The 24,807-nt window shown below is 42.1% G+C and overlaps 9 non-coding genes across 9 annotated transcripts; 8 read left to right on the top strand and 1 right to left on the bottom strand.

The window, feature by feature from the left end:
• Positions 1-11,262: 11,262 nt before the first annotated feature.
• On the top strand, positions 11,263-11,344 carry trnas-aga (transfer RNA serine (anticodon AGA)). Its single transcript has one exon. It is a non-coding gene; the product is annotated as a tRNA-Ser (tRNA).
• Positions 11,345-11,608: 264 nt separating this feature from the next.
• trnah-gug (transfer RNA histidin (anticodon GUG)) lies at positions 11,609-11,680 on the top strand. Its single transcript has one exon. It is a non-coding gene; the product is annotated as a tRNA-His (tRNA).
• Positions 11,681-11,808: 128 nt separating this feature from the next.
• Positions 11,809-11,890, top strand: trnas-uga (transfer RNA serine (anticodon UGA)). The gene has a single exon. It is a non-coding gene; the product is annotated as a tRNA-Ser (tRNA).
• Positions 11,891-12,849: 959 nt separating this feature from the next.
• Positions 12,850-12,931, top strand: trnap-agg (transfer RNA proline (anticodon AGG)). Its single transcript has one exon. It is a non-coding gene; the product is annotated as a tRNA-Pro (tRNA).
• A 264-nt stretch (positions 12,932-13,195) lies between these two features.
• trnah-aug (transfer RNA histidin (anticodon AUG)) lies at positions 13,196-13,267 on the top strand. Its single transcript has one exon. It is a non-coding gene; the product is annotated as a tRNA-His (tRNA).
• Positions 13,268-13,395: 128 nt separating this feature from the next.
• On the top strand, positions 13,396-13,477 carry trnal-uaa (transfer RNA leucine (anticodon UAA)). Its single transcript has one exon. It is a non-coding gene; the product is annotated as a tRNA-Leu (tRNA).
• Positions 13,478-14,080: 603 nt separating this feature from the next.
• On the top strand, positions 14,081-14,153 carry trnak-uuu (transfer RNA lysine (anticodon UUU)). The gene has a single exon. It is a non-coding gene; the product is annotated as a tRNA-Lys (tRNA).
• A 1,400-nt stretch (positions 14,154-15,553) lies between these two features.
• trnay-aua (transfer RNA tyrosine (anticodon AUA)) lies at positions 15,554-15,635 on the top strand. Its single transcript has one exon. It is a non-coding gene; the product is annotated as a tRNA-Tyr (tRNA).
• A 1,296-nt stretch (positions 15,636-16,931) lies between these two features.
• trnap-ugg (transfer RNA proline (anticodon UGG)) lies at positions 16,932-17,003 on the bottom strand. Its single transcript has one exon. It is a non-coding gene; the product is annotated as a tRNA-Pro (tRNA).
• Between the last annotated feature and the right edge of the window lie 7,804 nt (positions 17,004-24,807).

Raw genomic sequence — 24,807 nt, 5'->3', positions numbered from 1 at the left:
TAATATGGTCTTTGAAAATGGAGAACACATTTTATAAATAATCAAAAATGTAACAATGTAATGTAACAATTTTTTAAAAGCTGAAAAAAGGATAGCTTTGGTCACTAAATGTACCTGCAACTATAGAATCACCCATATAGTTCATGGAGAGCCACATGAGCCACTATTCACTGTCATCAATAGGCTGTCAGATCAAAAGAAAGACACAATAGGTGCTCATGGACACCCTGTCTAATGGGGGTGATTGGAGGGCACAGACAGTGAAAGTGTGACACCAGGGTGTGAGATATTGCTAGCTTATGATAAATGTACATCAAAGTGGTAAAGGTGGTAAGAATTTCAACTACTTTGTTTTAAATGCAATCATACAGTGAGGTAGGTTTTGTTTGTTAATCATAGTATTAATGTGCTTGTTTATAAGTATGACCTAGATCTAACTCATAAAAGTGAGGCAAGTGGCTGCATCGGACGTTTTAGATTGAATCAACTTCCAGCCTTTTTTAAGTACATTAAACACTAAAACATTGCTTAAAACAAATGCACCAAAATTAAGTTTAGCCAACTAATATTTCTAAATTTACTCAAGTCAGATAAACTTACTTTTTTTGTTAAACCTAACTGATTTATACATTGCTATATGTTGCCTGTACTTATTTTAATTAGGTATTAAGAACTTTATTATCTAAATAAAATTAACCATGCATATGTCATTTAAAATGAATTCAATTGACTTCTGGCTGTAACCTCAGAAAATAAATCTTCATTTCTATATTCTAAGCACAATATACAGTGATTAAGTAAAAACAGATAAACAGACTTTAAGGTCAATAACAATTAAATAAGAATGGGAAGATGGATTAAAGACCATAACATTTATTCAATGTCAACCTGTGTCCCTTTTAATAGTGACTACAAAACAGGCCATTAATGTGGCTGCACATACACAAATAAAAACATTAATAATGCCAGATCCTATTGAGAAATCATCTAAGACAAATCAGTAAGGAGATCTGCATACTTTGATGATGCATAAGGTCCAGTCCCACAAAGAGTCTCTGATATATGTCAAATAATGTGTACAGTTTAGATGGAAGTCGAGGACATCGGTAAGTCCAAACAGGAGCCATCATGCATTTGACAGGTTTGGTAAACCTCTGACAGTCCTATGATTATCCAAACTGTGTTGGGCTGATGGCAAATTTTTCCTGTGGGCAGCCGCATGCACCTCTGATTCCACACATCTCTATTGGTGGAGAGAAAAAAGAAACAGGAGTTCAGGTGGTTGATACTAAATAATATTAAATAGCTAGATACTAAAGGCAAGGCAAGGCAAGTTTATTTATATAGCACATTTCATACACAGTGGCAATTCAAAGTGCTTTACATAAACAGGAATAAAAGAAACAAGTATAAGAGAAATAAAAAACAAATAATAGAAATGGTAAAAATAGAAATAAAATAAAATAAAAGCTGATAAAATGTGTTATAAAAGAATTAAAAAGAAGAGAAAAACATAGTAGTGCGATCTGTCGGACGTAGCACAGTGCTCATTTAGTAAAGGCACAGCTAAACAGATGTGTTTTCAGTCTTGATTTGAACGTGCCTAATGTTGGAGCACATCTGATTATTTCTGGAAGCTGATTCCAGCAGCGAGGGGCGTAATAGCTGAAAGCCGATTCACCCTGCTTTGACTGAACTCTTGGGATTTCTAATCTATTTGATCCTAAAGATCTGAGTGATCTGTTAGGTTTGTATTCAGTGAGCATATCTATAATGTATTGAGGTCCTAGGCCATTTAGTGATTTATAGACCAGTAATAATACTTTAAAATCTATTCTGAATGTAACTGGGAGCCAGTGTAAAGACCTGAGGACAGGTGTGATGTGCTCTGATTTCCTGGTTCTGGTCAGAATTCTGGCCGCAGCGTTCTGGATGAGCTGCAACTGTCTGACTGTCTTTTTGGGAAGGCCCGTGAGGAGGCCATTACAGTAATCCACCCTGCTGCTGATAAAAGCATGAACAAGTTTCTCTAAGTCTTCACTGGAAAACAAAGCATCTAATTCTTGCAATGTTTTTGAGATGGTAGTATGCTGATTTACTAACTGTTTTGACATGACTATTGAAACTCAGATCTGACTCCAGAGTCACACCAAGATTCTTGACCTTATTTTTAGTTGTTTGACCCTTAGAGCCAAGGTACGCATTCACCTTGAAAACCTCATCTCTGTTCCCAAACGCAATCACTTCAGTTTTCTCTTTGTTTAACTGAAGAAAGTTTTGGCACATCCAATTGTTAATTTCATCAATGCATTGGCAGAGGGTGTCAATGGGGCTGTAGTCATTAGGCAGTAAGGCTAGGTAGATCTGAGTGTCATCAGCATAGCTGTGGTAGGAGATTTGGTTTTTTCTCATTATTTGGCTCAGAGGGAGCATATAAAGGTTGAACAGGAGTGGTGCCAGAATCGAGCCTTGTGGGACTCCACATGTCATGGGTGTCCACCTCGACCTATGGTCACCTATACTGACATAGTAACCTCTTCCTTCAAGGTAAGATCTGAACCATTTGAGGACCGTCCCAGACAGCCCAACCCAGTTTTCCAGCCTATCCAGAAGTATGCTGTGATCGACAGTGTCAAATGCGGCACTGAGATCGAGCAGTACCAGCACTGTTAGTTTGCCTGAATCTGTATTTAGGCGGATGTCATTGATTATCTTTATAAGAGCGCTCTCTGTACTGTGATGTGGTCTGAAACCAGATTGATAATTGTCTAAACACCCCTTGAAGTTTAAGAACTTGTTAATCTGGTTAAAAACAACTTTTTCAATGATTTTGCCAATGAAAGGGAGATTTGAGATGGGCCTGTAATTGCTCAATAGGGTATTATCCAGGTTGCTCTTCTTCAAGAGGGGTTTAACAACTGCAGTTTTAAGTGAGTTAGGAAAAATCCCTGAGAGAAGTGAAGCATTTACCACTTTTAGAAGATCCATTTATGAGCAGGTAAACACAGTTTTAAAGAATGATGTGGGGAGCGTGTCAAGACTGCAGGTTGATGTTTTCATAATTTGCACGATCTCTTCTAAGATTTTGCCATTAATTGCCATGAAATCGGACATAATGTCTGATTTCTTAAGTTGTGGTTGAGCTAGTCTGACGTCGACACAATTTGGCTGATTGGATGAGCTGATTGCCTTTCTGATATTATTGATCTTGTCAGTAAAGAAATGAGCAAACTCATTACATTTGCTTTTAGAGAGTAGCTCACTGGGAATCTGACTGGGGGGGGGGGGGGGGGGGGTTGTGAGTTTCTCTATCGTTGCAAAGAGTTTACGAGCATTGTTTACGTTGCTGTTTATAAGGCTTGAGAAGAAAGTCTGCCTAGCAGTTTTTAGTTCCATATTAAAAGCACGAAGACTGTCTTTATAGATATTATAATGGACTACTAGTTTGGTCTTTCTCCACATACGCTCAGCTTTTCTGCACTGTCTTTTCATTATTTTAATTCTTGGGGACCTAGTCCAAGATCCCCTTTGCCTGCTAATTATCTTCTTGGTTTTAACAGGAGCAATGTCATCTATGAAATTCTTAACTTTAGAATTAAACAAATCAATGAGAGAATCAACAGTCTGCAGATATACTTGGTGCTAGCGATATGGCCTTCATAAACTGCTCATTAGTGTTCTCATTTATGCATCTCTTTCTGACAGAGACAGATCTGTCTTTAATAGCTGGAGTGATCAATATGTCAAAGAAAATACAGAAATGATCAGATAGTGCAACATCCTTAACAACAGTTGATGAAATGTGTAAACCCTTAGTTATAAGTAGATCAAGAGTGTGTCCACGATTGTGTGTGGGTCCTTGAACATGCTGAGTCAGATCAAAAGTGTTCAAAACAGTCATCAGTTCTTTTACAGCATTGATTTCTGGATTATGAATGTGAATATTAAAATCCCCAGCAATGGTAAAATAGTCAAATTCAGAGGTTACTAATGATAACAGCTCTGTAAAATCATCAATAAAAGTTGGAGAATATTTTGGAGGTCTGTAGATAATGATCAGTAAGATACGTGGAGCACCTTTTAGTGCTATACTCAGATATTCAAAAGACAAAAAGTCACCAAATGACACTTGTTTACACTCATAGATATCTTTAAACAGGGCAGCAATACCTCCACCTCTCCTATTGGCTCTGCAAACACTCAAAAAGTCAAAGTTTAAAGGAGCTGTTTCATTCAGAACTGCTGCACTACAGCTGTCATCTAGCCAAGTTTCATTTAAAAGCATAAAATCAAGGCAATTTGAGCTGATAAAATCATTGACTAAAAGTGACTTATTGTTAAGTGATCGGATGTTTAAAAGTGCTAACTTAACAGTTTTAGCTGTTTTTGCTACAGTAGTCTCAGATTTATATTTAATAGACACAAGATTTGAGTGATTTGCTATACGGCCTGAAAAAGTCTTCGGTTTTCTGTCACGTAATACAACACATATATGTGTAGAGAAAGCTACAGGCACACTGGGTTCCTGCTTGTTCTGTAAACATCTGATAAAGACACTGTTATCTAAGCAGGCACCCGAGACACATCATGGAGAGCAGTTTTGTTCACCAGCTGAAGATGGTGCGTTGTTGTTTTGGCCCTGGCGGTGGGGCAAATGTCGGAGGGCTCTTCCACGTGGGCTCAGAGGTGGTTGTGGAGCAGGCCGCTTTTTGGTTGGTAACTGGGGGCTTGCGGCAATAGAGTGTGAAAGTTTAGTTCCAGCATGCACCAGTTCCTCCATCTTTTTTGAGAAACCCAAGAGAGGCGAGCAAGGTGATAATGAGAACGTGTCTGGTGACAGAGGCTGTGGCTCTGGAGATTCTGGGTGCTGAAATATGTTTTCCTGGGTGTTTTCCTGAGGATCATTTTTTAGTGACGAGACATGATGCTGTTCTGATGCGTCACAGTCTGTCTGTGTTGAGCAGAGGGCCAGCGATAGTGTCTCTATCAACAGTGGGTGTTTTGGCTGCGTAGCGTTATCACTGTCCTTGGGTGATGCGTCAGCCCCAAGTCCATTCGGGAGCTGATTTGAGGTCCTGTGGTCATCCGGACAGATGCTAGGTGTGTATGTGCCATTTGGATTGAGGTCAGTGGCACACACAGCTGATGGATGATGGAGGGAGAAAAAGATATTGTCCTTTAGCACCTTTGCACCAAGTTTGTTTGGGTGAAGGCCGTCTGATGTCAACAGTTGTCTTTGGTTCCAGAAGAGATTGAAGTTGTCAATAAAATTCAGTCCTTTCCTGTTACATGCTTTCTGCAGCCATACATTTAGACTAAGAAGCCGTGAAAACATATTTGTCCCTCTTGCAGGGAGTGGTCCACTGATGAACGGCTGAATTTTCACTCTTTCAACTGTTTCCAAGAGCTCACAGAAATCTCTCTTGAGCAGTTCTGACTGTTCCTTCCGAATATCATTCTTCCCCACATGGATGATAATCCGTTTTGCAGTCTTGTGCTTTTTCAGAATTTCCTTAAGTTCTTTGTTTACATCAGAAACTGTTGCATGAGGGAAGCAGTATGTCATTGTAGATTTGCTCCTAAAATTCCTGATTATTGAATCTCCTACAACTAGTGTTCTTATCTCAGGTGCGATCGGAGCAGAATGCCGCTGTCTAGTCGGCCTTGAGCCTCTGTTCCATGCAGAGTTAGCTGCTGAGTCATGCGATCTCTGTCTGACTGCATTTGGGGATTCTTCACCCATATTACTCAATACTTCATATCTGTTCTCAAGCTGTATTTGAGTCCGAGCTGTATTTGGGGTAGAGGACGCTAATGCGGCAGCATGTGATCTGACCCCACGAGTACCCTTTGGTCTCGCACCTTGTTTATGCCAATGCTCATTTTCAACAGCTTTAATCTGTTTTTCAGTGCTCGAAATAGTGGTAGGAATAGATTTATGGGACTCACCGGCTATTTGCTGTGAGCGTCCACAATGACGCTGCAGTTCTGGTCGGATCGCAAGTAACTTTGTTTCAAGAACTGCAATTTTTTGTAGAAGTTTGTGGCAGTTTGTACAGCAGTGAGAATCTGAATTAATCCGATCCAGAGGCATTTTCACAGCCGTGTTTTCCCGTCTCAGGAATGTGAGCAGCTGATAGCTGGTAGCGGGAGGATTGTTTAGACGATAATTCCCCTCTTGTTAGTAAAGCTATATTCCAGAAAGTTTGTAGAATCGATGCTGATCTTCAAGCTCTGTCGTTTGAGCACTGTGCTGATAGGCTCAAGTTAAAATTAGGGTTTAAGATATAAAAGCAAGTGAGCAGAGAGCGGAGCAGTAGGCAAAGACGTCGGAACCAATAGCAAATATCTTAGATAAACTACAAGTCAAGTTACAAAAGTGCAGTGAGAATGATACATGAATGAAACACCTTAGATTATCAGTTAAAATTTACCTTAGTTAAACTTCTGTATTAAAAAAAAAGGTTATATAGGTTATTGTGTACTTACATTATTCCATGTGTTTTTAAGAATCAAATTCTAAAGAAAACTGATTTTTATTCAGTGTAACAGTGTATGGCATTTTGGTTGCCTGTCAATCAAGGAATTATTTAAATTTAGGTATTACATGTTCAGTTTACTTTTGCAACTTATAAAGCATAAAAATGTGTATGTAACTTTCATATTAAACAGTTTGAAAATGGTCAATATAAAATCTATAATTTAACTGTCATCTTCATTTTGCACCAAACTTTGCATAAGTCATAATACAAAATTAAATAAATACATTGCCATTTTACATATTACATTAAGCTTTACAATACATTTTTGCTGAAACTACATTTAATTTACTTTTTCTCCAAATTTAATGTTACTGGCAACTGACAGTTCAGTGAATCAGTGTTTTCAGTTAGCTTTAGTGAAAGACTGACAGATAATAAGAAACTGCATTAGGCTATTTTTTACTGTTTGTTCATTGCACACATACAAAAAAATCTTCAGATATCAAATGCAATTCTATGGAGCCCACTATTGTTTGCAATTTTACCCATGTTTTACTTACCTGCAAATAATTATAGCTGTAGTTGTACCTAATGTTTTTCTTAACAAAATAAACTAAATCCCTTTGGTATCTAAAGACCAAGAAAATGCATTTTAGAATGAGGTGCGCACATTTTAAATGGTTCTGTAAACATAAATGTAATTTAAGTTAAAATAAATTATAAATCTGTAATTTATTCACTTTGCAGTATTAACAAAAAACTTATGGACTAAATCTCTAAAACACAAACCTTAAGCTACTTAATGTTACGCTAAACACGAACTACTGTTCCATACGTTTCTGTATTTAATATAATTCTTAATGTGCTGATTTTTATTTAGGTGAGCTAGCCAAGTTAGCGCTAGCAAACTGCACCCACACCCCGACCGCCCACCAGAGACCTTGTTAATCCGTTCTGTAACGTTAGTTATACCTACTAAGTGTTTTAAAACTACTTTAACTTTTTTTTCTCAGGACTATCACTTTTAATCGTTAGCATGAACTAGCGTTGGTTAGCGTTAGCCAACTTAGCTTTCCATGTGAGAGCAGTCTGTTACCTGACGTTACAGTACAATTTACAAGCTAAAACCTCACCTGCCTAGTGAAGTCGGCAGTTTAGCATGACTTTGCCATTATCATTCGGCTACATTTGCAACTTGCCGTGTTAATCAGATCCGCTGCTGCGAGCAGTTTATGTCGACCATTGAAGATGCTGTCTGGCTGCAAAGTGGCGGGCAGTGAAAATGGGGTCACGCAGAATTATTAAAATCATGTTTGATGAACAGACCTGCACACATCGACAGCTGCTCTAATAAATTGTCTGTGTCAACTCACTTTTATAACATTTATTCTACACAATAACCACATACAAAAATCTACTCAAATAAATTGCATTAGTTTTATTCAAAATATACTGTTATATAAAAACTGATATATTTTAAGAAGAAGCAAATTGATATTTTTTGGTATAAAACAAATATAATTAACTAGATTGCAATTATTTAAAGTATATAAAACCAACTTTGTGAGTGTAGCACTTTTTACAGTGTACCACATGTCTTTGGACTTGTGGGGGAAACTGGAGCACTCGAAGGAAGCCCACATGGTATGCCACAGAAATGCCACCTGACCCAGCCGAGGCTCAAACCATCAACCTTTTGCTGTGAGGCAAACGTGTTACCCACTGCGCCACCATGTCACCTCGTCATCTAAATTGTATTTCTAAAATTAGTTATTTTTCAGCCTACTATGATAAAGACAATGAAAAAAAACATTCTCAGTGGGTAGCACGTTCGCCTCACAGGAAGAAGGTCACTGGTTCGAGCCTCGGCTGGGTCAGTTGGTGTTTCTGTGTGGAGTTTGCATGTTCTCCCGGTGTTCGCGTTGGTTTCCTCTGGGTGCTCCGCCTCCCCCCACAAGTCCAAAAACATGTGGTAGAGGTGAATTGGGTTGGCTAAATTGTCCTTAGTTCATGTGTTCGAATGATTGTGTATGGATGTTTCCCAGTGATGGGTTGCAGCTGTAAGGGCATCCGTTGCATAAAAACATATGCTGGATAAGTTGGCTGTTCATTCCACTGTGGATGTAACAACAATTGTTCTTAATTGTCCTGAACCGAATGTTTTCTTCAGCTTAATTACCTGGGCTGTTAATTTTTTTATTTTATTTTTGTTTTGACAGCAATAAATTAAAAGTAGTTGGACGAACTAATGACTCTGGTATTTATTTGTATGTTCTTGTACGTGTGGCGCTGTTGTGTTTTTGTCTTCAAATACTTGCATCAGTGTCACTACTACCTGTCTGTTGACTATCTGCTGAACATTTACAGATTAGTAGCCATGCTGTCTGTGATGTTGTCTCCTTACAGTCATTCAACAGCATTTCTTAGGTTTTCACTTCATTTTGATGGGCCCAGTGTGACAACAGATGAGCTGATAAATGTACCTTAAAAGGCACCTATGGTAAAAAATCTACTTTTCAAGCTGTTTGGACAGACATATGTGCATGTATGGTGTATAGACCATCATATTGGGGTGATATAAGCACACCCAGTGCTTTTTTTTCAATTTAACAACATAAAAACGATGGAGCTATTGGAGCGGTTTTCAAGCCGACCGCAACTTTACGTAGGAGTGCGGTCCCCCCGCCCACCAATATTGATCCCAGAAGCTCCCTGTGATCTTAACTAGCATGCGTTTTAGAATTCTAAACATCGGTTTCTATCAGGGTACACTCAAGTCGACGGCTGGGCGCCTCGGACCACTGCAGACTTGAATTGCCGTTGTGTGTACCCTAATAGAAACCTATGTTTAGAATTTAAAAATGCGTGGCGCGATGATTCGGAACACTTCATGTTTCTGCCCTGCCACAGAGAGTGTCTGGTGTGCCGTGTCGCGGCTTCGAGCGGCGCATCCGGTGCCTCAGTAAAAGTTCATTCAATGTGCGTGGTTATTGGTTTCTGTGTACAAGCTCGGCACTTGAAACTAGCACACAGTTGGCTGTAAAACTGTACAAAGACACATATGATTTTGTACTCTCTGCTTGGTCTGTGTCCGAGTCGTACATGTACGACTGATTGGTGAACCTCTCACTCCTGCTCCTTCTCTGTCTGCCTGTCAGACTCTGTTGCAAATGCAGAGCGGGTGAGCTCATGGCCCCGCCCCTTGTTACGTTGGCGGGAAGCCGTAACTAATTTACATGTAAAGCAACACATCCATAAATCAGCGAACTGTGGACACGCCCCCAACATGACACTTTTTAACACATTATAATAAAAAAATCTGAATTGTGTTTTAAACTGAACCTAAACTGGCACACTCAGAAGAACCATAATATTAATATTAAATCATAAAAAATAGGTAAACTATGTTCCCTTTAAAGTAAAATAACTGTCTACTGAAAGTTAGGTTAAATGCAACAAATAGTCAATTGAACACTCTTAGATTGTACCTAACCCTAATTTTATATTTGATTAAAGTTCATGTTAAAATATCTTGCGTTGCTACTTATAGGCATCTGAATGTTTACTCAAAGTCTATTCATAAACTGGATAACAACTACATGCAGACAATAACAACAAACATCTTGGTGGTCAATGTTCTGAAAACTTGTTGAGGATTTGTTGCATATCTACTAATACATTGCTGAACATCTGTTGAAGATTTGTTGCATATCTACTGATACACTGTTGAACATCTAGAACCTAAATTGGTAACACTTATCTTACCGAAAGTTTAATAAATGTTTACATGCTGTAGACATTGTATTGATTGCCTAAGAACATTTAAAGACAATCTACAGATACTATCCAGATGAAAGTAAACAGATAAGAACTTGAAATGTAACTTACGGTCAGCAGACTATCTAAAGGGGGACCATCAAAATAAAGTGTTACCCGGTTCTTGTTGAAGGCATACAAAAAATCCATGACAAATGATTGCCGAAATGGCCCAGTGGCCAAGGGATAAGGCATCAACCTCCGGGGCTTGGGATTGTTGGTTCAAATCTCATCTGGGTTGTCTTTGAAGGTCTCACTTCAATTTGGGAGCAATGTTTGGTGGATGAAACACGGTAGCTGTGAAAACCTTCTTGAGATGTGTTTGCATGTCATTAACTTCCTGCATTGCCATGCATGTTACCTCTTATGACTAAAAGGGTAACGAGATACCTAACGTGAAAGGCCATTTCGAATCCTGCATGGTGCCTACAGAGAGGAGACGGTGTAAAAAGACAAAATGGTGCTTACATATAAAGCTGGTGGGTTGTTCAAGATCCGTAAACAAATCTAACAACCGAATCATTGCCGCTCCTTTTTTTGTCTGTATAGTTGTACATGTTAGACTGATTTAGATCAGAAGTCTACTAAATGTTCATTAAGTAAAGTCACAGCAAAAGCTGCTACAATTAAGTCATAGTCGTGGTCGAGAGTTTAAGGCGATGGACTTGAAATCCATTGGGGTCTCCCCGCGGAGGTTTGGACCCTGCCGACTACGGAACAGCCAGCTGCTTTTGCTTTTTCTCTCTGTGAGAGGAACTGTGGCTTTTGCTCTGAATTCAGATCATCAGCTTGTGTGGAAAGAGTGCCCATGAAGTTAGCTGAGTGTGTTAGATTAGAGAGCTATGCTGTCCCTGCTTCCCAGAGATTGTACGGAAAAGTTGCACAAGAGCTAGTGCACCTTCCTCTACCCCTGTTGACCCTGTGCTGGGTTGCCACCTCAGCAGGAGAGAGAAAGCAGACGTCTGTAGTCGTGGCCGAGTGGTTAAGGCGATGGACTAGAAATCCATTGGGGTTTCCCCGCGCAGGTTCGAATCCTGCCGACTACGTTGTTTTGCACGACCACTTATGTTGTTGTTCTCTTTTCTTTCAAGCCTCCTATACGTAATTGGAATCCTCCTCTGCAACTCACAAACAAGCCCCTGTCGCTTAGTGACCAGGCAGCTGTGGGTGAGCGACAGTGGTTTGCCGCGACCGTACAGTCATCCGTACTCTGTGTTGTGGCCAGAGAAATCCCAGTTTGAATCACGGTCACAAACCAGTGTCCCTTAGTGTCCAGGCAGCTGCAGAGCTTATCGGTGAGCGAGCGGTGTGCCGTGATTGTATAGTGGTCAGTACTCTGTGTTGTGGCCGCAGCAACCCCGGTTCGAATCCGGGTCACGGCAGCGTGTTCCTGTTAACTGTGAGCAATGCTTGTGCTGCTTTTTACAACCTCAGGCCATTTATGCCCCAACTATGCTGCATTCAATGTTGCCCACATTCAGCAGAAACAGTCAACGAGCTGCCTCCATGCGTAGTCGTGGCCGAGAGGTTAAGGCGATGGACTTGAAATCCATTGGGGTCTCCCCATGCAGGTTTGAACCCTGCCGACTACGGAACGGCCAGCTGCTTTTGCTTTTTCTCTCTGTGAGAGGAACTGTGGCTTTTGCGACGTTTGGTTGCGGGCCTGCGTGTTTAATCCCATATTGAATAATTCAAGTCCAGCGACTAGTCGCAATTTAGCTTTTTTTGTAGTCCCTACACTCTGATGTTGCCTAGAGAAACGTTCAATAAATCGACAGCAACATCTTGTACGGCTCATCAAGATTGGGATTTGATAGTTTTTTTCCAAGTTGCCCAGTCCTTTTTGGCTGTCCCTTTGTGGCACATTTCCCCCACACCATCTGCTTCTGGAGAGTTGCTTTATGCACAGCTCTTTTCAAGACTGATGCTAGCACAGTTCCAAAAGGCCCAGGCGAAATGTGCTTTTGGCCACGCTTTTGGACCATGGCTTTGGTAACACCTAATGACTTCAAGGTCTGTCACGGTCCAGCTCAGCAGTGGCATGGCACAGCTCTGAAACGCCGTTTCCTGGTGGACGACTGCATCTGTTTTTTTTTAAGAGGACGCAGGTTTGTGCTGTGATGAAAAAGTGTTGTCAGCCGGCAAGGGGCTTGCAGAGGGCCAACTCCGCAAACAGGTGCTTCCGCAGACAGGAGCCCTGATAGCTCAGTTGGTAGAGAATCAGACTTTTAATCTGAGGGTCCAGGGTTCAAGTCCCTGTTCGGGCGAAGGCCTGTCTGTTTGTCAGAGACCTCGGTGTTCTTTTCATATCACTTGGTGGCTGTCCATTGTGGTGTGGCCTGCGAGAGCACGTTGCTCTGAATTCAGATCATCAGCTTGTGTGGAAAGAGTGCCCATGACGTTAGCTGAGTTTGTTAGATTAGAGAGCTATGCTGTCCCTGCTTCCCAGAGATTGTACGGAAAAGTTGCACTAGAGCTAGTGCACCTTCCTCTACCCCTGTTGACCCTGTGCTTGGTTGCCACCTCAGCATGAGAGAGAGAGCAGACGTCTGTAGTCGTGGCTGAGTGGTTAAGGCGGTGGACTAGGAATCCATTGGGGTTTCCCTGCGCATGTTCGAATCCTGCCGACTACATTGTTTTGCACGTCCACTTATGTTGTTGTTCTCTTTTCTTTCAAGCCTCCTATACGTAATTGGAATCCTCCTCTGCAACTCACAAACAAGCCCCTGTCACTTAGTGACCAGGCAGCTGTGGGTGAGCGACAGTGGTTTGCCGCGACCGTACAGTCATCCGTACTCTGTGTTGTGGCCAGAGAAATCCCAGTTTGAATCACGGTCACAAACCAGTGTCCCTTAGTGTCCAGGCAGCTGCAGCGCTTATCGGTGAGCGAGCGGTGTGCCGTGATCGTATAGTGGTCAGTACTCTGTGTTATGGCTGCAGCAACCCCGGTTCGAATCCGGGTCACGGCAGCGTGTTCCTGTTGACTGTGAGCAATGCTTGTGCTGCTTTTTACAACCTCAGGCCATTTATGCCCCAACTATGCTGCGTTCAATGTTGCCCACATTCAGCAGAAAAAGTCAACGAGCTGCCTCCATGCGTAGTCGTGGCCGAGAGGTTAAGGCGATGGACTTAAAATCCATTGGGGTCTCTCCGCGCAGGTTTGAACCCTGCCGACTACGGAACAGGCAGCTGCTTTTGCTTTTTCTCTCTGTGAGAGGAACTTTGGCTTTTGCGAGGTTTGGTTGCGGGCCTGCGTGTTTAATCCCATATTGAATAATTCAAGTCCAGCGACTAGTCGCAATTTAGCTTTTTTTGTAGTCCCTACACTCTGATGTTGCCTAGAGAAACGTTCAATAAATCGACAGCAACATCTTGTACGGCTGATCAAGATTGGGATTTGATAGTTTTTTTTCCAAGTCGCCCAGTCCTTTTTGGCTGTCCCTTTGTGGCACATTTTCCCCACTCCATCTGCTTCTGGAGAGTTGCTTTATGCACAGCTCTTTTCAAGACTGATGCTAGCACAGTTCCAAAAGGCCCAGGCGAAATGTGCTTTTGGCCACGCTTTTGGACCATGGCTTTGGTAACACCTAATGACTTCAAGGTCTGTCACGGTCCGGCTCAGCAGTGGCATGGCACAGCTCTGAAACGCCGTTTCCTGGAGGATGCCTGCATCTGTTTTTTTTTAAGAGGACGCAGGTCTGTGCTGTGATGAGAAAGTGTTGTTAGCCGGCAAGGGGCTTGCAGAGGTCCAACTCCGCAAACAGGTGCTTCAGCAGACAAGAGCCTGGATAGCTCAGTAGGTAGAGCATCAGACTTTTAATCTGAGGGTCCAGGGTTCAAGTCCCTGTTCAGGCGAAGGCCTGTCTGTTTGTCAGAGACTTCGTTGTTCTTTTCATATCACTTGGTGGCTGTCCATTGTGGTGTGGCCTGCGAGAGCACGTTGCTCTGAATTCAGATCATCAGCTTGTGTGGAAAGAGTGCCCATGAAGTTAGCTGAGTTTGTTAGATTAGAGAGCTATGCTGTCCCTGCTTCCCAGAGATTGTACGGAAAAGTTGCACTAGAGCTAGTGCACCTTCCTCTACCCCTGTTGACCCTGTGCTTGGTTGCCACCTCAGCAGGAGAGAGAAAGCAGACGTCTGTAGTCGTGGCCGAGAGGTTAAGGCGATGGACTAGAAATCCATTGGGGGTTCAAATCCTGCCGACTACGTTGTTTTGCACGTCCACTTATGTTGTTGTTCTCTTTTCTTTCAAGCCTCCTATACGTAATTGGAATCCTCCTCTGCAACTCACAAACAAGCCCCTGTCACTTAGTGACCAGGCAGCTGTGGGTGAGCGACAGTGGTTTGCCACGACCGTACAGTCATCCGTACTCTGTGTTGTGGCCAGAGAAATCCCAGTTTGAATCACGGTCACAAACCAGTGTCCCTTAGTGTCCAGGCAGCTGGAGAGCTTATCGGTGAGCGAGCGGTGTGCCGTGATCGTATAGTGGTCAGTACTCTGTGTTGTGGCCGCAGCAACCCCGGTTCGAATCCGGGTCACGGAAGCGTGTTCCTGTTAACTGCGAGCAATGCTTGTGCTGCTTTTTTACAACCTCAGGCCATTTATGCCCCATCTGTGCTGCGTTCAATGTTGCCCACATTCAGGAGAAAAAGTCAACGAGCTGCAACCATGCGTAGTCGTGGCCGAGAGGTTAGGCTTTGGTAACACCTAATGACTTCCAAGGTCTTTCACGGTCCAGCTCAGCAGTGGCATGGCACAGCTCTGAAATGCCGTTTCCTGGAGGACGACTGCATCTGTTTTTTTTAAGAGGACGCAGGTCTGTGCTGTGATGTGAAAGTGTTGTCAGCCGGCAAGGGGCTTGCAGAGGGCCAACTCCGCAAACAGGTGCTTCCACAGACAGGAACACAAGTAGCTCAGTCGGTAGAGCATCAGACTTTTAATCTGAGGGTCCAGGGTTCAAGTCCCTGTTCAGGCGAAGGCCTGTCTGTTTGTCAGAGACCTCGTTGTTCTTTTCATATCACTTGGTTTCTGTCCATTGTGGTGTGGCCTGCGAGAGCACGTTGCTCTGAATTCAGATCATCAGCTTGTGTGGATGAAGTTGAAGTTAGCTGAGTGTGTTAGATTAGAGAGCTATGCTGTCCCTGCTTTCCAGAGATTGTACGGAAAAGTTGCACAAGAGCTAGTGCACCTTCCTCTACCCCTGTTGACCCTGTGCTTGGTTGCCACCTCAGCAGGAGAGAGAAGGCAGACGTCTGTAGTCGTAGCCGAGTGGTTAAGGTGATAGACTATAAATCCATTGGGGTTTCACTGTGCAGGTTCGAATCCTGCAGACTACGTGTTTTGCACGTCCACCTATGTTGTTGTTCTCTTTTCTTTCAAGCCTCCTATACGTAATTGCAATCTTCCTCTGCACGGCTCATCAAGATTGGGATTTGATAGTTTTTTTTTCCAAGTCGCCCAGTCCTCTTTGGCTGTCCCTTTGTGGCACATTTTCCCCACTCCATCTGCTGCTAGAGAGTTGCTTTATGCACAGCTCTTTTCAAGACTGATGCTAGCACAGTTCTAAAAGGCCCAGGCGAAATGTGCTTTTGGCCATGCTTTTGGACCATGGCTTTGGTAACACCTAATGACTTCAAGGTCTTTCACGGTGCAGCTCAGCAGTGGCATGGCACAGCTCTGAAACGCCGTTTCCTGGAGGACGACTGCATCTGTTTTTTTTAAGAGGACGCAGGTCTGTGCTGTGATGAGAAAGTATTGTCGGGGGGTAAGGGAAATCTTGACTTCAAGTACCTCGTGGCTTTCAACTAATGGTCTCTTATTAGGTGGATGATGATAAAATGCAAACAAGAAAATAGCTGCAGTGATTTTAAGTTAATGAGAGTGGCCTTGTTTGGAATTTGAAACTCAAGACCAGTCACACCCTACGCGAGAACCATACCCCAGGACCAATGAGCCACGAATGTGGATGATTGCACAAAGAAAATGTTTGACCATTAGTTGCACACATCTTTTTTGATGGAATGCAAACTGGCATCGAGATCCTAAAGTGCAGTTTTCCATGCGTTGGCATCTTGTTGAAGGCATACAAAAGATCCATGACAAATGATTGACGAAATGACCCAGTGGCCTAATGGATAAGACATCAACCTCCAGGACTTGGGATTGTTGGTTCAATACCCATCTGGGTTGTCTTTGAAGGTCTCACTTCAATTTGGGAGCAATGTTTGGTGGATTAAACACGGTTGCTGTGAAAACCTTCTTGAGATGTGTGTGCATGTCATTAACTTTCTGCATTGCCATGCATATTACCTATTTTGACTAAAAGGGTAACGAGATACCTAACGCGAAAGGCCATTTTGAATCCTGCATGGTGCCTACAGAGAAGAGACTGTGTACAAAGACAAAAATGGTGCTTACATATAAAGCTGGTGGGTTGTTCAAGATCCATAAACAAATCTAACAACCGAATCATTGCCGCTCCTTTTTTTGTCTGTATAATTGTACATGTTAGACTGAATTAGATCAGAAGTCCACTAACTGTTCATTCACTAAAGTCACAGCAAAAGCTGCTACAATTAACATAGAAACACCATGGATAGCACAGCACCGCTGCTTTTTCTATGACCGTCGCAGGGCTCGTCCAGGATTTGAACCCGGGACCTCTCGCACCCAAAGCGAGAATCATACCCCTAGACCAACGAGCCCTGAAGAAGCAGTCTGCAGTGCCACAAAAAATTCTGTCAGACCGATCCAATCTACTCTTTGTTCATGTTGTTTTTGTTACATGTGTCAGCAACTCCCTGGGGGCATATTACAGTTCACAGTAAGTATGAAACAGTCCCATGGATAAGGCACCAGCCTTCGAAGCTGGGGATTGTGGGTTTAAAGTACCAACTGGGTTGTCTTTGATGCAGTTCCTTTTAAGTTGACTGTGCAAGACAATCCAGTGTTACCTTTAAAAAGCTAGGTTCATACCCTTAGGTCAAAAAGACATGACAATGGAAAACTCCTTAGAGAAGCTGTTTTGTCATTAGGTGTACACACAGATTGTCTAAATGTAATATGGCATAGGGATCCTAAAGTACTGTTTTCTGAGTAACAAGAACTTCCTGAGCCATACATCAGATATGACAAACACTAGTGTTTACCCATTGGCCTAATGGAAAAGGCATCAGCCTTCAAAGCTGGGGATTGTGGGTTCAAGTCCCATCTGGTTGTCTTTGTTGGGTTACATTTAAGTTGTGTGAAACAATTCTGACTGGTCTTCTCAAAACTTAGACGTGATGATCTGAGGACAATAGTTAGCTTCGAATTCTCAGACTTGCTGCACACTTCAAATAAGATTCATCCAATCTTGCTTGAATCTCACTGTCACGTTACAAACCTAAATGGTTCCGCTAAGCTTTGGTAATGGAGATCTTGACTTCAAGTACCCCGTGGCTTTCAACTAATGATCTCATGTTAGGTGGATGATGATGAAATGCAAACAAGGAAATAGCTGCCGAAAGGTTGTGATTTCAAGTTAATGAGAGTGGCCTTGTCTGGAATTTGAATCTCAAGACCAGTCACACCAATTCAATTCACCTTTATTTGTATAGCGCTTAAACAATGTAGATTGTGTCAAAGCAGCTTCACATAAAAGGTCACAGTAAATAGGAACAGTGTAGTTCAGTTTGTAGTGTTTAAGTTCAGTTCAGTTGAGCTCAATTCAGTGTGGATTAATAATCACTACTGAGAGTCAAAATATTGAATAAATCCAACGATGCACAGCTCTACAGATCCCGAACCATGCAAGCCAGTGGCGACAGCGGAGAGGGAAAAAAACTTCACTAATGGCGGAAGTGAAGAAAAAAAACCTTGAGAGAAACCAGGCTCAGTTGGGCACGACCATTTTAATTTCTCCGCTGGCCAAACGTCTTGTGCAGAGCTGCAGTCTCAGTGGCGGAGGCTGGAAGCTGGCCTCAGCGAAGACTCGTCTGTCTCCGGAGCGTCACAGGAATCAGTCTCATGTTCTCCACCCTTCCATGACCATCACAGTAGCTGCTCAGGATACGGCCTGGTCCAGGATATGGAAACATTGGGATCATCTTATCGTTGGTCTTGGATCGAATCAGTGACTCTGCATAGTCTGTGGGCCTCGGGAAGAGTATCCCCGGGTGGAAATGGAGAATAAAGAAAATAATTAGCGTAGCTGCTGTTCATAGTGTATATAAACTAGATGCAGATCCTGTGTGGAAGCCCCCTAAGTGGTGCACTAAGTGTATGCTTTACTGAACAGATAGGTCTTTAATCTAGTTTTGAATTGGGAGAGTGTGTCTGAGCCTCGGACGTTATCAGCAAGGCTATTCCAGAGTTTAGGAGCTATAAATGAGAAGGCTCGACCTCCTTTACTCGACTTTGCTATTCTAGGTACTACCAGAAGCCCTAAGTTTTGAGACCTTAAAGAGCGAGTTGGATTGTAGCGAGACAGAAGATTGGTTAGATAAACAGGAGCTAGATTATTTAAAGCTTTATATGTAAGAAGCAATATTTTAAATTCAATACGAAACTTAACAGGCAGCCAGTGTAAGGAGGATAAAATTGGGGTGATGTGATCAAATTTTCTAGACCTGGTAAGAACTCTGGCAGCTGCATTTTGTACTAAAAGAAGTTTGTTAATAGAGGATGCTGGGCAGCCAGCAAACAGAGCATTACAGTAGTCCAGCCTAGAAGTCATAAAAGCATGGACTAGCTTTTCTGCATCTGAGATGGATAGCATACTTCGTAACTTAGCGATATTTCTCAGATGAAAGAAAGCAGTTTTTGTGACATGGGATATATGATTTTTAAAAGTTAAATTGCTGTCTAATATGACACCCAGATCTTTTATAGTAGAGCTAACGCTAACTTTGTATCCCTCTAATTGTAGGTCGAGTTGTGAGATCTGCTGTGTACAGGATTTAGGCCCAATAAGTAATAATTCTGTTTTCTCTGAGTTTAAGAGAAGATAATTGTTGGTCATCCAGTCTTTAACATCTTTAATACACTCAGTTAGCTTGGACAGTTTAGACGTCTCGTCAGGTTTAGTTGAAATATATAATTGAGTATCATCTGCATAGCAGTGAAAGCTGATCCCATGTCTTCTAATAATGTCTCCCAGGGGTAGCATGTATATTGTAAACAGCAAAGGGCCTAAAACTGATCCTTGAGGCACCCCGTATTTTACTGGGCTGATTTGTGAAGGCTGTCTATTAATATTCACAAACTGGTAACGGTCAGCTAATTATGACTTAAACCATTGTAGGGCCTGTCCCTGGACACCTGTAGACTTTAAGCGATTAATAAGGATACCATGGTCAATGGTGTCAAATGCCGCACTAAGATCGAGTAGAACTAATAGCGAGATGCACCCTTGGTCAGCAGCTAAGAGTAAATCGTTGGTTATTTTCACTAATGCAGTTTCTGTACTGTGATGAGCTCTGAAACCTGACTGAAACACTTCAAAAACATTGTTGGTCTGCTGTAAGGAGCATAATTGAGCAGAAACAACTTTTTCTAGTGTTTTAGATATAAATGGAAGATTTGAAATAGGCCTATAATTAGCTAAGTTGCTGGGGTCCAGCTGTGGTTTCTTAATAATAGGTTTAATAACAGCTAACTTGTAAGGATTTGGAACATGGCCTAAAGATAAAGAAGAGTTGATAATGTTAAGACGAGGTTCTCCTATAACAGGTAGCAATTCTTTCAGTAATTTTGTTGGAATTGGGTCCAATATACTGATTTAGCTGATTTAGAGCTATTTATAATTATGTCTAGCTCTTCCTGTTTTATGATTTTAAAGCACTGTAGGTTATTTAGATTCAGAGGCGTGTTTACTGGATCTGAAGTATAAGGCGGTGCAGAAAGTTTAATATCTCCTATTTTCTGTCTAAAGCCGTCTATTTAATCACTGAAAAAATTCATGAAGTCATCACTACTAATTTGCGGTGGAACGTTTTCTTCCAAAGATGACCGATTATTTGTTAATTTAGCAATGGTGTAAATAGGAATCTAAGATTGTTATGATTATTTTCTATCAGTTTGCGGAGGTGCTCAGCCCTGGCAGATTTTAAAGAGCCCATATTATGGGTTTTTGAAAATGCCCTTCCATGTAGTGTGTAACACAGCTCTAAGTGAAGTGAAATATCCAGCTAATGCTTAAATCTGTAAGTGCACAGTGTTTAAAATTATTGATTCATCTATAAAAGAGTCGACTCATAGTGCTTCAAACGAGTCGTCTTGATAACGAGTCATTAGGTGTTTCGCGATGACGCAGCCACGAAACACAAGCCTTGCCAGTAGTTACGCGCGCAAACCAGGGAGATTTGAAACCTGCGGACCCGCCCACAAACACAGAAAAAACACTAGACACACACACACACAGACGCCGCCGGTCGAATGAAGTCACGCTGTGCTCAGATGGATAATATTGACAATCTCTACCCAAAGATGAAACTGTGAAGAGTCAGTGGTTGAGGTTTATTCACTAGTGTAAGTAAGTGCGATTAAAATTGTTGCCTCGTTTACTCTAGCTTGCAAGTTATGTTACTTGTTTTGTTACTTGTTAACCTGGTACAGTACACGCGGTTACTCTTTATATTCTCTTATTGCATGTAAGCCACGTTAAAAACGCGACGCGTGGCGCTTTGTTTACGGATTTAACGTTAATTGCTTTTGTGAGCTCGCGTTCCACTGCCGTTTGTCGTTGCTATGGCCATCGTAAGCTAGGAGACGGGAGAGGTGTCGATCTCCCTAGTTCTGAGGAGGAACGTGATGTGTGTGTGTTTGTGTTTGTGTGTGTGTGTGTGTGCGTGTGTGTGTGTGTGAGAGAGAGAAAAAGCAGGTCGAGTGTGTGACGCCTAGAAGCTAGGAGACAGGAGACTTGCGTCGCTCTCCCTAGTTCTTCTGAGGAGCGTTGTGTGTGTGTGTGTGAGAGAGAGAGAGAGAGAGAAAAGAGCAGGTAAAGTGGCTAGGAGACTCGCGTCGATCTCCCCAGTTCTTCTGAGGAGGGTTGTGTGTGTGTGTGTGTGTGTGCGTGTGTGTGTGTGTGTGTGTGAAAAAAGCCTTACACTATAAAGCATGTGTGCACTGTGACTACTTTTATATAGTTGATTACCAGCTGGGCATTTCACTCTGTCTCGCGCTGAAGCCTGTCACTGTCGACCAATCGCAGCAGGCTGTCATTGGTCCAATCAGCGCAGATTAGCTTCGCACTGAGGAGCGGGTTAGGAACAAATGAATCGCTGAACGATTCATATGGGAGTCGCTGGGATAATTAGGTAAAAATAAATGCAGATTATAAGACCATTAAAGTGTTTTATGACCTTGCATGCATATTAGACTGTTGTTGGAGACCCTTACAACCTACATATGACCATATTTCATGTATAATATGGGCTCTTTAAAGCCCTCCTATAGCGGGACATACTGTCTTTGTACGCAGTTCTAAAGACTTCTAAATTAGTTTTTTTCCATTTACGTTCCAGGGCACGGGTTGCTGTTTTGAGAGCGCGGGTTTGACTATTATACCACGGTGTAGTTTTATTCTCTCTAGCTTTTTTTAGTTTGATGGGTGCCACAGTATTTAGAGTGCTAGTAAAGATGGCATCCATGCTGCTGCTGGTTACTACATCAAGGTCATTTGCGTTTACGGGTGCATTTCGAAGTAGAGAAAGATCAGGTAAGTTATTTATTAATTCATCTTTGGTGGATGGAACAATAGTTCTACAAGGGCGATATATTGGAGCGGATCTGCTAATTTCAGGTAAACACAACTTATATAGTAAGAGGTAGTGGTCTGTAATATCATCACTTTGTGGTATAATGTCTACATCAATGACCTCAATTCCATAAGACAGAATTAGATCTAGTGTATGCTTTAGGTGATGGGTTGGACCAATAACATTTTGCTTTATCCCTAGTGAAAGTAGTAGGTCCATAAACGCGAGCCCTAATGTGTCGTTAGCGTCATCTATGTGGATGTTAAAGTCTCCTACAATTAGTATTTTATCAGTTTTAACTAGTAAGTCAGAGATAAAATCAAAAAACTCTTTTAGAAAATTGACATAGGGTCCTGGGGGTCTATATATGGTGATTAGAGCGAGAGATAACGTAGGTTTTTGCATAGTGTTTGGAAGGACAACATTAAGCGCTAATACTTCAAAGGAGCTAAACATAAGTGCGTTTCTCTGATTAACATTAAGAATATCACTAAAGATTGACGCGACTCCACCACCACGACCAGTTTGACGAGCCTCATGTTTATATAAGAATCCTGGAGGAGTTGCTTCATTTAAACTAATATAGTCATTTTGTTTCAGCCAGGTTTCAGTGAGACAGAGTGCATTAAGATTGTTATCTGTTATTATTTCATTCATGATAAGTGCTTTAGGTGCTAGTGACCTGATGTTTAGGAGACCAAGCTTCATGAAATTTGTATTTTCACTTTTTAGTGGTTTTTCTGGTTTAATTCTTAATAGATTATTTCTGGAGCACACAGTACGTTTGTTTCTTGATCTAATAATGCGAGGAACAGACACAGTCTCTATGGGGTTAGCTAGGTATGCATTACTGTTATTTATGTGGGACGAATAGGAGTCTGTATGGCTAAATTGTGAATTTTGTGAATTTTTACTTACTAGTCAGATAGAGCAAAGTATTCTGGAGATGTTGTCTGACTGGAGTTCAGCTCCAGCTCGACTGGGGTGTAGCCCGTCAGCGCGTAAAAGCCTAGGACGCTGCGTGGCGGGTGAGGTGGGTCTAACCGTCTCGATCAGGCTCCTGAAGTCCTTCTTCAGGATCTCTGTCTGTCGGAGCCCGGTGTCGTTCGTCCCAACGTGGAGGACGACGGCACCGAGGCTCTCGGCAGTGCTCAGGATAGTAGGTATCTGTGCAGAAATATTCTTAACTCGGGCACCAGGGAAGCAGAAAGTGCGTACTTTGTTTACCTTTGGAGGAAGCAAAGCAGACGTGACGCATGATTGAGTCGCCAATGATGGCCACATCGCGACCCGTCTCGCGGAGAGGGGCGAATCGGTTCTCCGTGGGGATCTCGAACACCGGAGGAGGAGACGTTCTGCCCCGGGGCCCGGTAAGCACCTTACGCGGCTGCACCCAGGGGCCGTGGTAGCCGGGTGTCTGCGTGAGCAACGCCTGGGCGAACCGCGTCCTCGGTGCGCTGGGCCTGGACAGAGAAGCACGCGGGGTTGAGGGAGAAGAAGAATTGTCATTGTATTGAAAACTTACCTCAGACGAGCGAGTACGGGTTAAGAGCTTAGCCCTGAGCCCCGCTCGCTTCGTCTCGAGGGAGCGAATCTGGGACTCCACTGTCTCCAGCTCCAGCTCCTCCATCGATGCTTCTCCTGCACTCAAGGACAGACACGCAAGTGACATTGTACAAGGTGAAGAGCAAAGCCAGTAAGTGAGAAAATAAGTGAATGAAAGAGGTCGGTAGCTTTAGCTGACCAGCAGTGCTAGCAGGCTAAAGCTACAAACACCAGGCGGATGCTCGAGAGACAGAACGTTTAAAAGTAGATTTGTTTGTATGAGTGTGTTAAGGGATTGTTCACCCTAAGTAGGAGAGATAAATATTTAGTGAATGAGGAGGTATTTTATGATAAAAATGTAAATTGCGAATCAAAACTCCAAACACACGCAGCGAAGCTATCGTCCGGTGACAGCGACAGATTAAGTAAGGTAATAGGTCAAGTAATACATCAAGATCAAAATTATTGTATACAGAATAGATCAATTTTTGACAATATTTATTTGGTTAGAGATGTTTTAGAAGTAACAAAGTTATTCGGTATTAATTGTGGATTGATCTCTTTAGACCAAGAGAAAGCATTTGACCGTATAGAACATAAATATTTAAAAAAGGTTTTAGAAATTTTTGGTTTTAGCCCAGCTTTTGTAAATATGATTATTGTTTTGTACAGTGACATTCAAAGTGTATTAAAAGTCAATGGTGGTCTAAGTGCTCCTTTTAAAGTACAGAGAGGAGTAAGACAGGGATGTGCTATATCAGGGATGTTGTATACACTAACTATCGAACCTTTGCTGAATAAATTAAGGTCTGAGAAAAGGGGTATTTGTATTCCTCATTGTAATGTTTCTTTGCATCTTTCTGCTTATGCTGATGATGTTATTGCTTTTATATCGAATGCAGAAGATATTAAAAAATTGGATTTTATTTTAAGTGATTTTAAGACGATATCTTCTGCTAAAGTCAACTGGGAAAAGAGTGAAGCCTTGCTTGTGGGTAGCTGGAGTGGTGGACCTCCCAAGTTACCTGGTGGTTTGACATGGAAGAAAGGTGGCTTGAAATACCTTGGAATTTTTTTAGGTGAAGATGACTGTGCTCAAAAGAACTGGAATGGTATGCTTGAGAAAATCCAGGGACTTTTACAAAAATGGAAATGGTTATTTCCCCAGTTATCGTATAGAGGCCGCACACTTATAATTAACAACTTGGTGGGATCCTCTATATGG

Source organism: Danio aesculapii, chromosome 4 (genome assembly GCF_903798145.1).
Source record: "Danio aesculapii chromosome 4, fDanAes4.1, whole genome shotgun sequence".
In the NCBI taxonomy this organism is placed as follows: Eukaryota; Metazoa; Chordata; class Actinopteri; order Cypriniformes; family Danionidae; genus Danio; species Danio aesculapii.
The sequence above is the reverse complement of the archived record's forward strand: the minus strand, read 5'-3'. Positions and strand labels throughout refer to the sequence as shown.